Genomic DNA, 15,036 nt, shown 5'->3' with positions numbered 1-15,036 from the left:
AAAGATTTTTTATATCCCTAACAATATACTATTTGGCAGTATGAAACTAGTAAATATTCTATGAATTAATATATATGATCTCCCCAACAATAATTTAAGCTCTGGGATGGCAGAGACTACCTCATTTAATTTCTATTTCTCACACTGCTGTCAATTAATCTTATTCAATTGCCTGAACCAGAGATCTCAGACTCCCTCAAGAAATGGGGGTTTACTGGAAAAAAAACTTACTGTAATGTTGGAAGCTGGAATGGCATAGGCCTATAAAAGTAACTCTATTCACAGTCTGAAGCAGCTTTAGGGACCAGATTAACAGTTTTGCCCCTTCAGCAGTTGTTGGATCTTTCTTTTCTTTTCTTTTCTTTTCTTTTTTTTTTTTAAGACAGAGTTTTGCTCTTGCCGCCCACGCTGCAGTGCAATGGCACGATCTTGGCTCACTGCAACCTCCACCTCCCGGGTCCAAGCAATTTTCCTGTCTCAGCCTCCTGAGTAGCTGGGATTACAGGCACCTGCCACCATGCCTGGCTAATTTTTGAATTTTTTAGTAGAGATGGGGTTTTACCATGTTGGCCAGGCTGGTCCTGAACTTCTGACCTCAGGTAATCCACCTGCCTTGGCCTCCCAAAGTGCTTGAATTACAGGTGTGAGCCACTGCGCCCAGCCATTGTTGGATCTTTCATCTAATTTGCTACTGTTAATATGGCTTCTCTTTTTAGTATTTGTTTCTCTTTGATGTCTTCTCTGTGCCTGCTATTGACTAGCTGACCCTGCCCCCATTCAACCACGTAAGTGAGAAAATTCAATTGACTTGATTAACTCTCCTTGATAGGTAGAGCTTTTTAAACCAAGCCACTTCATAAGTTGCTTGGTGCCCATCTTTGTCCTGATAGCCTTCTCTTACTCCAAAAACCACCTAGGGCCCGTATCAATTAATTCAGGGCTCTCAGGAAGGTACTTTTCCTAGGAAGCAGTTGGTGGGCCTGACAGACCTTGTGGCTGGAATTTCTAATAAGGGTCTTACACAGGGCTTAAATTAAATGTTTATTCATGTTATCTGAAGAGTGAGTCTGAAGAATTTCATGACTATGTATAATTTATTTAATCCTGTTTAGTAAATTCTAGATATTTGTTTGAGCCTTAACACTGAGCTAGGGTATAAATATTCTATTCTGTGACTAGTATCTGTCAGTTATTTGGAGATTCTGGAAGAGTTTGTGAATCTTTCTCTTCACAGTCAGTTCCCTGCCTTTGACTAAAAAGCCAAATTTTTTTTGAAGTTAAACATTTTCCCCAGTGCATTGGAGAGCTATGGCACTTTGTTTTCAAACGATCATTCACCAGGACGATATGTTCTTTCCTCTCTCAGAATCATTCAGGACAGCGCTTTTACAAATATAAGCAATTTCAGGTTAGTCTGATTTGGCCTTTCAGTATTGCCTTATGTCTTTCTTAAAAATTTAACATGAATTTATTTATTTATCTATTTATTTTTCTAAAAGGTTTTTGAGATGGAGTCTTGCTCTCTTGCCCAGGCTGGAGAGCAGTGGTGCAATCTCTGCTCACTGCAACCTCCGCCTCCCCAGTTCAAGCAATCCTCCTGCCTCAGCCTCCCAACTAGCTGGGACTACAGGCATGCACCACCATGCCCAGGTAATTTTTTTTTTTTTTTTTTTTAGTGGAGATAGGGTTTTGCCATGTTGGCCAGGCTGGTCTCGAACTCCTAACCACAAGTGATCCACTTGCCTTGGCCTCCCCAAGTGCTGGGATTACAGGCATGAGCCACCGTGCCCCGCTAACATGAATTTTTAACATACATTTTGGCTGGGCAAGGTGGTTTACACCTGTAATCCCAGCTACTTAGGAGGCTGAGGTGGGAGGATCACTTGAGGCCAGGACTTTGAGACCCCCATCTCTAAAGATGAATAAATAAAAATACACATTTTGTATATTCTATCAATATTTTACATACATTATCTCAGTCTTCCTTACAGCCCTATGAAGTAAGTGTTTTTAGTGTTTTACAGATTAGAAAATTAGAGCTCAGGGGTCAGATGTGGTGGCTCATGCCTGTAATCCCAGAACTTTGGGAGGCTGAGATGGGTGGATCACTTGAGGCCAAGAATTTGAGACCAGCCTGGCTAACATGGTGAAACCCCGTCTCCACTAAAAATACAAAAATTAGCCGGGCATGGTGGCACGCACATGTAATCCCAGCTACTCGGGAGGCTGAGGCATGAGAATCGCTTGAACCTGGGAGGCGGGGGTTGCAGTGAGTGAAGATGGCACAACTGCACTCCAGCCTGGGCAACAGAGTGAGACTCCATATCAAAAATAAATAAATAAATGAAAAAGAAAATTAGAGCTCAGGAAGGTTAAGTAATTTGTCCAAGTGTGCACAACTGATGAGCACAGGAATGGAGGTTTCAAACCCAGGGCTGTCAAGGGCTATGGTCTTTACACTCACCTATGTTGAGTTATTTTCTAGGCTCTTTCGGAACACAGAGTGTTATGTGGTGGATCACAGAAAAGTGAAACTGCCTCGCAGCTCTCTTCTTTCTTGCTCACCACCTCTCCCTCCCATAGTTGCATTACCTGTTGCAACTAACTGGATTCTCTTTGTTCCATCCATCCACCAATATCTACTACATATTTTGATGCTTAATACATAAAAATACCTATTGGAAGCCTAAAAATTACACAAATTTAAATTTAGATGATTTAATAACACATTATAAGGTCAGATATTATCTAGGAGCTCTGAAGGGAATAAATGAGGAAATTAAAAGTATAACAAAAATAAAAAAATAAAAATTAAAGTGTTCTTGAGAGTAGGGTGAAAGAAAAAATCAGGGATCTTAAGAACTTCATATTATTCTCAGTTTTTCCTGGAGCTGGCTCTGTATACACGTGATTCTGAGGGTGACAGCAGCTTTTAAAAACTGGTAGCCAAAATTCTAACACTTCGCATAAAATAAAAATGCATTGAAAAATACCCCTTGGCAAATCAGGGCGACCTGGCATTGCTTGGCCTCATAGTGAACACAAGAGGGCGCTGAACTCCACAGTGATGCACAGGCCACAAGTAGCGTGGCAGCATGTATACAAATAAGCAGCATGTATACAAATAGTTGTTTTCAAGCGATATTTCTTAAAAGTTATACCAAGTGTTAAAAAGACTTATAGCTTCTCTCCTAGTTATATCTACCTCTAGTTTAGTAGATATCCATCTCAGTTAATTTTATGATTTTATGTGCCTGGAAAATTTGCCAGAGACCAGATTGAAGGTCTTTTTTTTTTTTCTTTTTTTTTTCTTGAGACAGTCTCCCTCTGTCACCTAGGTTGGAATGCAGTGGTGCGATCTTGACTCACTGCAACCTCCACCTCCCAGGCCTCAGCCTCCCGAGTAGCTGGGGTTACGGGCGTATGCCACCATGCTTGGCTAATTTTTTTTGGATTTTTAGTAGAGATGGGGTTTCACCATGTTGACCAGACTGGTCTCAAACTCCTGACCTCAAGTGATCCACCCTCCTCGGCCTCCCAAAGTGCTGGAATTACAGGCGTGAGCCACCACGCCCGGCCGGTCTTAACATTTCTGAAGAAATCAAAAAAAGGTTGGTGAGGCATGGGAGCATAGAAAGAAATGTTGCAGAAGCATCAGTAGGGACCATGCAAGCTTTCTCGGTGAAGGAGGAGCCTTAGCAATGACTTCAAATATTGCAATTCCATAAGAAGACCTGCACCGTCTTAGCTGGAGACCATTAACTTCCCTAAAACCATTAACTCTTCACATCAGCCAACCCCTATGCTCTGGTTCCATACTCACAAAGCAACCTCTGACAATTATTTAGCTTCTCGTGGGTGTCTGTGTCCAGGGATGGAGTGCTCAAGAACAAAATAAACATGAAAAATTCTCATTTCCCATGGCAAAACAAAACAAAAATGGGAATATTATAAATAAGTACTGTCCGGGTGCAGTGGCTCACGCCTGTAATCCCAGTACTTTGGGAGGCCGAGGCAGGCGGATCACCTGAGGTCAGGAGTTCGAGACCAGGCTGGCCAACATGGTGAAACCCCATCTCTACTAAAAATGTAAAAATTAGCTGGGTGTGGTAGCTGGTGCCCGTAATCCCAGCTACTTGGGAGGCTGAGGCAGGAGAATTGCTTGAACCCGGGAGGTGGAGGTTGCAGTGAGCCGAGATGGCACCACTGCACTCCAGCCTGGGGGAAAAGAGTGAGACTTCGTCTCAAAAATAAATAAATAAATAAATAAATAAATAAATAAAACTACATTTGGTAGCAGTTATATTTCTTATTTTGGGAGAGTCAAAGGACAAAGAAGATTTTTAAATGACACCCAGATTTTAAATCTGTGTGTCAGAGAAAACCACTAATAGAAATAGGAAAGAGTTGGGGGACAATGGGAATTAAGGTTTTGCCATGAATATGAGGTGCAGGTGGCAACCATCAACGAGCCGTCAGAAATGAAATATTGGTACTTAGGAGAGATAGGGAGGAAGATACCTGTTTAGGTCTCATTGGCATGGAAAGATTATTGCATGGATGGGATTACTGGGGAGGAGCGTGGAGAAAGAAGAAATGAGGCCTGAGGGGCCAGGCGCGGCGGCTCACGCCTGTAATCCCAGCATTTTGGGAGGCCAAGGTGGGCGGATCACTTGAGGCCAGGAGTTCATGACCAGCCTGGCCAACATGGTGAAACCTCATCTCTACTAAAAATACAAAAAAATTAGTTGGGCATGGTGGCATGCACCTGTAATCCCAGCTACTCGGGAGGCTGAGGCAGGAGAATCGCTTGAACCCAGGAGGCAGAGGTTGCAGTGAGCTGAGATTGCACCACTGCACTCCAGCCTGGGTGACAGAGCAAGACTCTGTTTCAAAAAAATAAAAATAAAATAAAAAAGTCCGGGCACGGTGGCTGACGCCTGTAATCCCAGCACTTTGGGAGGCTGAGGGGGTGGATCACCCAAGGTCAGGAGTTCAAGTCCAGCCTGACCAACATGGTGAAACCCCGTCTCTACTAAAAATACAAAAATTAGCTGGGCATGGTGGCGGGTGCCTGTAATCCCAGCCACTCAGGAGGCTGAGGCTGGAGAATTGCTCGAACCCAGGTGGCAGAGGTTGCAGTGAGCCAAAATTGCGCCATTGCACTCCAGCCTGGGTGACAAGAGTGAAACTCCATCTCAAAAAAAAAAAAAAAAAGAAAGAAAGAAATGAAAAAAGAAATGAGGCCCAAGGACAGTTTTAGGGAGCTAGGAAATAAAACCCAAGAAAGACAATGACAGGATAGGGAGGATAGATGTCATTTGGAAAAGGAAAGAGTAAGAGAGTAGTATCAAATGCTGCAGAAAAAAACAAAAAGGACAAGGACTGGATTTTTCCATTTAAAAATCACCAATGACATTCGAGAGGACAAGTTTCAACAGATACATTGGGTTAGAAGTTAAATATTAACCAGTTAACCCGTAGGTGGCCCTGGAACATCTTGTCATATCAGGAGCAAGAAAACCCTCATCTTGGAAGTCAACTTGAAAAGGATAACACTGGCCAAAGATGGGTTAATATGAGTGTCAATAAGGATAGTAATGGTATTAGTTCTCTATTGCTGCTGTAAAAAATTGCCACAATTTAGTGGCTTAAAACAACACAAAGTGGCACTTCTATAGGTTAGAAATCCAACCCATGTCTCACTGAGCTCACATCAAAATGTCAGCAGGGCTGTGTTCCTTCCTGCAATTCTAGGGAAAAATCTGTTTCCTTGCCATTTTCCAGCTCCTAGAGGTTGTTGCCTGCATTCCTTGGCTGGTGGCCACCTTCCTCCATCTTCAAAGCCAGCAATGGTAGAGTCTTCATATTACATCACTCTGCCCTCCTCTTTTGCCTGCCTTATCTATTTTTAAGGACCTTTGTGATTATGTTTGGCCCACTGGGATAATCCAGGCTAATCTCCCTATTTTAAGTTCAGCTGATAAGTAACCTTAATTCCATCTGGAATCTTAATTCCTCTTTGCCACATAACAGCATACAAGTTCCTGGGATTAGGACATAGATCTCTTTGGGGGAAGCATTATTCTGTCTACCACAGCACTACAACAGATTGACACACATCAAATATGTTTAAATGCATGAGTTCAAGATAATATTATATTAAGACAAACAAACAAAACTCACTGCCAGGAAACTGACACAGTGCTTTTGAAAACTGGTAAATAAAGAGAAACGATCAACTATTTGTCCTGCCTTTCCTGTAAGGACTCTTACCTTGGTAACCAAAAAGTTGATAAAGTTTTCTTTATAAAAGTTACTACCTGGAAAGCTAATACATGAGCAGCAGGTGCCACCATTTCCCAATGCTCAGTGAATTAATGAATCTGAGCAGTGATTATCAGTGATGGCTAACATCACAAAAACAAAACAGATATCAGGATATTCTGTCTTCTGACAGGAATGCAGAATACCACCTGCAACTCCTTCTTGCCAACACAACTGATCCCAAAACTAGTGAAGCCTCCAGCTTCAACCACCAGTTTACAGGAAATACAGGGGATAAAGGAACACACGAAATGACCACATAGGTGCAGTGAACAAAACCCAGACTGTGGGAAAGTCCACGGGACAAATGACCTATTTCTTCAAGAAATCGTAAGAACAACAACAACAAATATAGAGGGCAACTTATTGTTGGAAGACTTAGAAATGAAACATATCAACAATGACAATGCATGGATTTTATTTGGGTCCAAATTCAAGCCAACTAACTTAATAATTTATAAGGCAATTAGGAAAATGTAAATAATGACTGCATGAATAATTGATGATATTAAGAAAGTGTTTGATTTTCTCAGGTGTTCCAATGAAATATTTACAGATTAAATGACATAATGTCTGGGATTTGCATCAAAATAACCTAGAGGCAAGGCCAGGAGTAGGTTGGGGAACAGATGAAACAAGAGTGGACAAGATGGAGACGATTACCATAAACTGATCATTGTTGAAGCCAGGTAATGGGTTCAGGGAGTTTCATTATACCGCTTTCTTTCTCTTTTTAAAAATACTTGCAGTTGTCTACAGTTAAAGAAAAATACCATTTAAAAAGGTGGTTGAGCCCGGGCGCAGTGGCTCACGCTTGTATTCGTGTTTCCACTGCGTCAGCTGCAGGCTGAGGGGAGAAAGCTCTGCCTGATCTAAGTACTGCATTACATTTCGTGTCCACTGGGCGGCAATATCAACATTTGATCCTGCCTGCCACTAAATCCTCAGGAGGCAGCAGTGCCAGATTACATCTGTGTCTGTGAAGTTCCACCTTTCCTGCTTCTGATCATTTTCTTCCCCCATTCTCCACCCTGTCAAACGTGGAGCTGCCAGAGCCACGGTGACTGGGAAAGAGGAGCAGACGATACAGGCTAGGAAACAGAGAGGAGGCTGATCGTCCCACTTTTCCTCAAGTTGGGGTAGAGGAAAGGCTTTCATCTTAAAGACTTGCATTTTGGTTTTGTTTTGTTTTGTTTGTTTGTTTTGTTTGTTTGTTTGTTTTTTGAGACGGAGTCTCGCTCTATTGCCCAGGCTGGAGTGCAATGGCGCGATCTCGGCTCACTGCAAGCTCTGCCTCCCGGGTTTATGCCATTCTCCTGCCTCAGGCTCCTGAGTAGCTGGGACTACAGGCGCCCGCCACCATGCCGGGCCAATTTTTTGTACTTTTAGTAGAGACGGGCTTTCACCGTGTTAGCCAGGATGGTCTCGATCTCCTGACCTCGTGATCCGCCCGCCTCGGCCTCCCAAAGTGCTGGGATTACAGGCGTGAGCCACCGCGCCCGGCCTAAAGATTTGCATTTTGACTAATGCATGAGATAAAATTTTAACTAGTGGCTTGGCCCTAGACAAGATCAGAGGATTTTTTTTTATTACCTAAGAGTAGAGCTGATACTGAGCCAGTCCACACCATTATGGCCGAACCCATTGTCAAAATACTCAAATCTCCTGTACTAGTTGGTAAATAGCCCCAGCCTGCACCCCTGGTGTTCACTCACCGCCCTGGCTGCCATGACCCTGATGCTGGAACCCTCCATGAGCCCTGCCATGCAGAAACTAAAGAGGTCACACTTGGCCCAGCAGGGGGCCCCCAAGAGCTGCTCCACTTTGGCCAGTGTGAGTTCCAATTGGGGTTGCAGCTGAAACAATTATTAAGATTGGCCAGGGAAATCACGGGACAGGGAAGGGCAGGAACCAGTCCCACTAATAAAGTTATTTTCACTGTACTTCCTTTTGGTTAAAGTACTGATTACACAATTATTGACATACTTAGGAAAATCAACAACCACAATGACAAAATGAAGGAAATGAAAGAGTCAGAGTTGCAGGGTATAAGATACACCTATGCAAATAAACTGCATTTCTACACCAAGTTAAATTTAAAATGATTAAAAATTCCATTCATAACAGCAAAAAGGCACTAGTAATTCAAGACAGGAGATTTTGTCAAGGAAGTAATTTCTTTTTCTTTTCTTTTTTTTTCTTTTTTTTTTTTTTTTTTTTTTGAGACGGAGTATCACTCTGTCACCCAGGCTGGAGTGCTGTGGCGCGATCTCGGCTCTTTGCAACCTCTGCCTCCCGAGTGAAAGCGATTCTCCTGCCTCAGCCTCCTGAGTAGCTGGGATTACAGGCGCACGCCACTGTGCCCGGCTAATTTTTGTATTTTTAGTAGAGACGGGGTTTCACATGTTGGTCAGGCTGGTCTCTAACTCCTGACCTCGTGATCCGCCCGCCTCAGCCTCCCAAAGTGCTGGGATTATAGGCATAAACTACCGCGCCCGGCCGGAAGTAATTTCTAAATCCCAGGAGAAGATAGAAAAAAAAAAAAAGCAAGCCACAAGAGTATGAATGGAAGAAGACTAAACATGGGAAGATGGTAATAGGATCCAGGTCACTGGTTTTCAAAGCATGTTCCTTGGATCAGCTTCTCTACTAAGAACTTGAATATGGTATCTCTCACCCTTCACAGCATCCCTATCGGCTGGACATCATCACCCACACTTACCAATGAGGAATGGAGGTTAGAGGGGTAAAGTGCTCGGCGCCTGAGGTCCCCCCCAGAGTTTCTGAGTGGCAGCACCAGGGTTCAAATACAGCTCTGCCTGACTCCAAAGCTATGCTTTTCCTACCAAACAAGGCTGCCTCCCAATTTTAATAGGATGTGGTAAAAATAATTTCGTAGATGGTAAAGAGCTATAGAATGGAATCCTGATTAAGTACAGCATGCTCTACTCCCCTCCCTGCTCCTGAATGCCAAGAAGCCCTAGGCACTTCCACACGTCTTATGTGTGTCACTTTCTTTGGGTTTCTATTAGCACAAGTTTAGATCACAACATTTTCAGAGCTGGTAAATCAACTGATTTGCTTGCATTTGAGCAGGAAACGTAGGCTGAGTACCTTATGGCCAATCGGCTCTCACTGCAAAAGGGCAAACCAAATTGCATCACTGGCTACACTGGAACCAGAGGAAGAAGACAACTTCAATGAAGAACTCAGACCATTGTCTGAGTGGGCTCACATGCTGGCTCCATTCAAACAAACCTGTTCTAGCACAGCTCAAATTGGCCCCTCTCTGTCCTTAGCAAAGCATAGGAGAGAGGATGTATTTCACCTTGGTAGCCACATCAGGTGACAGAATTTAATCCCCTGGGGAAAAAGCTCAAGATTAATGTGGCCAGTTGGGTGACAGTGCTGAATTACCTCACGCTCAGATTTCTCTCATAGATCAAGTGCTAATTAACATGATATAGACCAGTGACATATTGTAGCTGTGGTAATTTCCAGGAAAAAGTACATGCCTATGTATATACATATATATATGTACGTTCCTACATATATATAAAAGTACATATATATAATTTTCTTTTTAAAAATTTACCCTTTTAACATTTGTTTTAAAAATTATCTTAAGCAGAATCATATGAGTTTACTAATATTATATTCTGTATTTCAGCTTTTAAAAATCCTGGGTCTTCCGTTTAACAAAATTTAACAAGATTTGCCAATCTTGCCTTTGTTCGCGACCAATATTCCCCAAAGCCCCTGGTTTCACTAACACTAATTATAAATGGGCTTTTGATGGTTCAACTGTTCCCTATGGCAAGAAGATGAAAAGGCTTCCAGAGAGAAAGCAAATCTCGGATTCTTTGTCCTTGTATCCTTTTTCTTCTCTCAGAAGCGCTTTTACCTGACATCTCAAGAGTTAGAAATTCACAATCTAGTAGAAAAAGTAACACCCACTACCAGATTAACAATTAATTCAGCACCGCCCACGGAGTGAATCACAGGATTTCCAGTAGTGCACAGAATACTCAATGGGACTTCACTGCTGGCTGTAGCTAATAGCTGGGGAGAAGTCCAGGAACAGAATTAAGAAAAGGAAGGAAGTTTCTCTTGTGAGGACAGTCAAACAGGTTTAATGCATCCTTAAAATTACACATTTTAAATGATTAGTATTTAAAGAGAAAATGTATATGATTCTCTCTTTCATAATTCTAAGATTTTCAGTCCTCATTTTCTTATCTGTCTCCTTTTTGATCTGTAAAAAACCACATATTATCCAGAGAAGCCTGGGAGATGGGTCAAAGGTTTGTGCCCTACCTCAGAAATTTTCAACATCAGCTCACAGTCACATATGTCAGCAGCTGTTGCACCTTGCACTTGAGTTAGGGGGGCGTCTTCTATCTAAATCAGGACTTCCCTAGGGCACATGAGAAGCCAAGGGCAAGAAGGGCTCATTTTTCAGGCGTCTTTCTGATCATATTAGAAATGTTTAAAATGAGGACAGGCTCTGATATCATTAGATTTAAGGCCCGAATGTCATTTCAGTCTCAAGAGGACTCTTAAAAATAGGCCATTACGTGGAGAGCACTTGCAAGGCTCCAGGGGAAAAGGCGCTCAGAGTAAAAAGGATTATGATATTTAACAGGCACATTTTGCACATTCTAAGAAGTTGGGGGCGAGGGAGAAGCATTACCAAGTCCATCATTGTGCATATATTACAGCATATAAAGGTTGCCATTGTACTTGAGTTTGAGTTTCCGTCTGTCAAGGTTACATTGACACACATACATTTGCTATCAGGAATATCTGGACTCCCTTGACAATGAGAAAACAAAACACTTCCGTGCTTATGGTTGTTGGTAACAATAATGGGGTTGAAATCTGTCAAAGCTGGGGGTGAATGGTGAGGAGGGCCCTTGCACTAAGTCACATATAGTTAAGCTGTGAGTGGCGCACTTGGGAGGGTGTGTTATCCTATCCCACAAAAGAGGAGGGCTGACTCGTGAACCTAGTATTCAGCAGCTTCGGGGTCTTTTCCTGTCACTGCAATTTTCTATACGTGATCTTCAGAGTTAGATGGCCTGTTTGAATCAAGGTTTCACGATTACAGCTTTCCTATCTCTAATAATGGAGCAATCTAGCTTCTTCACATTTGCGTTGATAGTGTGTTATGTGTACTTGTTCTGGCCTGATCTAGCAAATGAAGTTTGCTAGCTGTCCTCTAGCAAACACACTGAAATGCAACATTCACCTCAAGACCTTTGCTAAAGATGTTTTTCTTCCTTGAGACAAAGTGTCGCTCTGTCCCCCAGGCTAGAGTGCAGTGGTGCGATCTCTGCTCACTGCAGCCTCTGCCTCCCAGGTTCATGCTATTCTCCTGCCTCAGCCTCTCAAGTAGCTGGGATTATAGGCGTGTGCCACTATACCTGGCTATAATTTTTGTATTTTTTAGTAGAGACGGAGTTTCACCATATTGGCCTGGCTGGTCTTGAACTCCTGACCTCAAGTGATCCACCCACCTCAGCCTCCCAAAGTGCTGGGATTATAGGACAGGTATGAGCCACTGCTTCTGGCCTAAAGATTTGATCAAAAAGACAGAAAGCTCTGTGACTTTGGTGAGCCTTTGAGCCTCTGTTTACTTGTGAGAATGATATTCATAATATCCACTTCTTATGGTTGTGATAACATGATAGGACTGTAGTTTGGATTATCTGGGTCTTTTTTAAAGCTAGAAAAAAAAGTCTGGCTAGGCACGGTGGCTCATGCCTATAATCCCAGCACTTTGGGAGGCCAAGGCGGGCGGATCGCCTGAGGTCAGGAGTTCAAGACCAGCCTGGCCAACATGGTAAAACCCCGTCACTACTAAAAATACAAAAATTAGCCCAGCATGGTAGCAGGCGCCTGTAATCCCAGCTGCTTAGGAGGCTGAGGCGGGAGAATTGCTTGACCCTGGGAGGCGGAGGTTGCAGTGAGCTGAGATCGCACCATTGCACTCCAGCCTGAGCGACAGAGCAAGACTCCATCTTAAAAAAGAAAAAGAAAAAGAAAAAGAAAAAAAAAATTCCTCTGAAAGTTCCTGGCAGTCTTTTGTCTCTAGAAGTAGAGGAGCTATCGATCCACCTTTGGAGGAGTCTTGCTTTATTTTGAAAAGAAAAAAACACCAGAAGGGACAATTTTACTTTAAAAACGGCAAATCTCCGGTATAAGTGCGTTTGTGTATACAGTGATGCGCCACTTAACGATGGGAATATGTTCCGAGAAATGCATAGTTAGGTGATTTCATCATTGTATGAACATCATACAGTGTACTTACACAAACCTAGGTAGTGTAGGTTTAGTAAAGGCTACTGCACACCCAGGCTAGATGCTATAGCCTATTGCTCCTAGGCTACAAACCTGTATGGCATGGTACTCTACTGAATTCTGTAGGCAATTATAACACAACAGCAAGTATGTGTGTATCTGAACATATCCAAACATAGAAAGGGTACAGTAAAAATATGGTATTACGATCTTATGGAACCATAGTTGCATAGGTGGCTCGCCATTGGCCAAAATGTCATGCAGCACATGACTGTACTAATGCATTTAATCTTTCCAACATTTAGAATTGTTATATTTATTTGATTTAACAAGTATTTAGTTGCACTTATATGCCAGTTATTGGTCTAAGTGCTTTGCAAATTTTAACCCATTCAATCTTCATAGCAACTCATATTACAGGTATGAAGTAAAATCACTTGCTCAAGGCTGCATAGCTAATAGGGAACAGGCCAGGATTCACACTCAGGTAGGCTAGCAGCAGAGCCGGTGCACTTAGCCACTCTGCCACACCCCAGATGCTCTGAGTGTAGTGTCTGCCCTGTTTACCACCATATCCTAGCCCCTAGAAAAGTAACTGGACTCTGGCAGGCACTCCAATATTGATTGAGCCTGGCTGCCTGGCACCATTCTAAAACACTTTATCCATAACAACTAGCCTAATTGTTTTAACAACCCTGTAATACATAGCTACTGTTATTAGACTGAGCACACCATTTATCACCCTAACCAGGATATTATTAATAATCATAGTGGAAGAACAAGGGTAAGCCAGGACTGTCCCAAGCGAGCCAGGACATATACCAACCTGTATTATTATTACTGTGACTATACAGATGATGAAACGGAAGCAAAGGGAGGTTAGTTCACTTGCCAAGATCACATATCAGTAAGTGATGGCATCAGGATTGGAAACCAGATAGTTGGACACCAGAGGCTTCAGTGGTGACTCTTCAATGGGGAAGTGAAACTTAGAGAGGTGGAGCATCTTCTTCAATGTTACACAACCAGGTAGCCCCAAATCCCGTGCTATTTCTGTTATACATACTTCCCCTTCTAAGGCATTTATACCACAGAGATCATTCATGAACCTCTTAGTCTTCCAAACCACCTTTGAAGAAAGAAGTGCTCTGAAGGAAATAAGCACTCTCCATACATGGGAATGAGTTTTGCTAAAACCTGTGGGAAAATATTCAGGCAATATTTATTACATATTAACTCACAAATATTTGGGATTTCCAGATATCTTTCTGTTATTGATTACTAGTTTAATTATCTCCTGATCAGAGAACACACTTTGTGTGATTTCAATTCTTTTCAATGTGTTGATTGTTTTATGGCCCAGAAAATGGTTTATCTTGGTGAACGTTTCACGTGCACTTGAAAAGAGTGTGTGTCCTGCTAAGGTTGGGTAGAGATTTCTAGAAATGGCAGTTAGATCCAGTTACTTGACAGTGTTGTTCAGGTGTTCTCTTTCTTTGATCAGTTTCTGTCTACTTATTCTAACAATTACTGAGAGGAGTGTTAAAGACAATTATAATTGTGAATTTGTCTCTTTTTCCTTGCTGTTTCATTGGTTTTTGCTTCTGCAATTTGAAACTCTGCTATTAGGTATGTACACAGTTATGATTGTTATGTGGTCCTGGAGAATTCTCCTTTATCATGATGTAATCTCACTCTTAACTGGTTAAATTTTAATTTAATTTTATATTTTAGGGACAGGCTCTTGTCCTGTTGCCCAGGCTAGAATTCAGTGGTGCGATCATAGCTCACTGCAGCCTCGAGTTGGGCTCGTATGTTTCTCCCACCTCAGCCTCCCAAAGTGTTGGGAATATAGGCATGAGCCTCTGTGCCCAGTTTATAATTGGGTCTTGTTTTTCATGCAGTATGACAATATCTTTTAATTGGTATATTCAGATCATTTATATTTAATGTAATTATTGATGTGGTAGGATTTTTGTCCACAATTATTATTTTGTTATTTGTTTGTTGTCTCTGTTTTTTGTTTCTCTGTTCTCCCTGTGCTGCCTTCTTCTGCGTTCTTGGAATACTTTTTGGTATTTCATTTTAATGTAGCTTTTGAATTTTTGTCTATATCTCTGCATTTTTTTCTTTTAGTGATTACTCTAGGGATTATAATTACATTTCTAAGCTTTCATAGTTTATTTAGCATAATTTTTTTTTTTTCGAGACGGAGTCTCGCTCTGTTGCCCAGGCTGGAGTGCAGTGGCACGATCTTGGCTCACTGCAAGCTCCGCCTCCCAGGTTCACGCCATTCTCCTGCCTCAGCCTCCCGAGTAGCTGGGACTACAAGCACCTGCCACCACGCCCGGCTAATTTTTGTATTTTTAGTAGAGATGGGGTTTCACCGTGTTAGCCAGGATGGTC

This window comes from Pan troglodytes, chromosome 6 (assembly GCF_028858775.2).
Source record: "Pan troglodytes isolate AG18354 chromosome 6, NHGRI_mPanTro3-v2.0_pri, whole genome shotgun sequence".
Lineage (NCBI taxonomy): Eukaryota > Metazoa > Chordata > Mammalia > Primates > Hominidae > Pan > Pan troglodytes.
The sequence above is the reverse complement of the archived record's forward strand: the minus strand, read 5'-3'. Positions refer to the sequence as shown.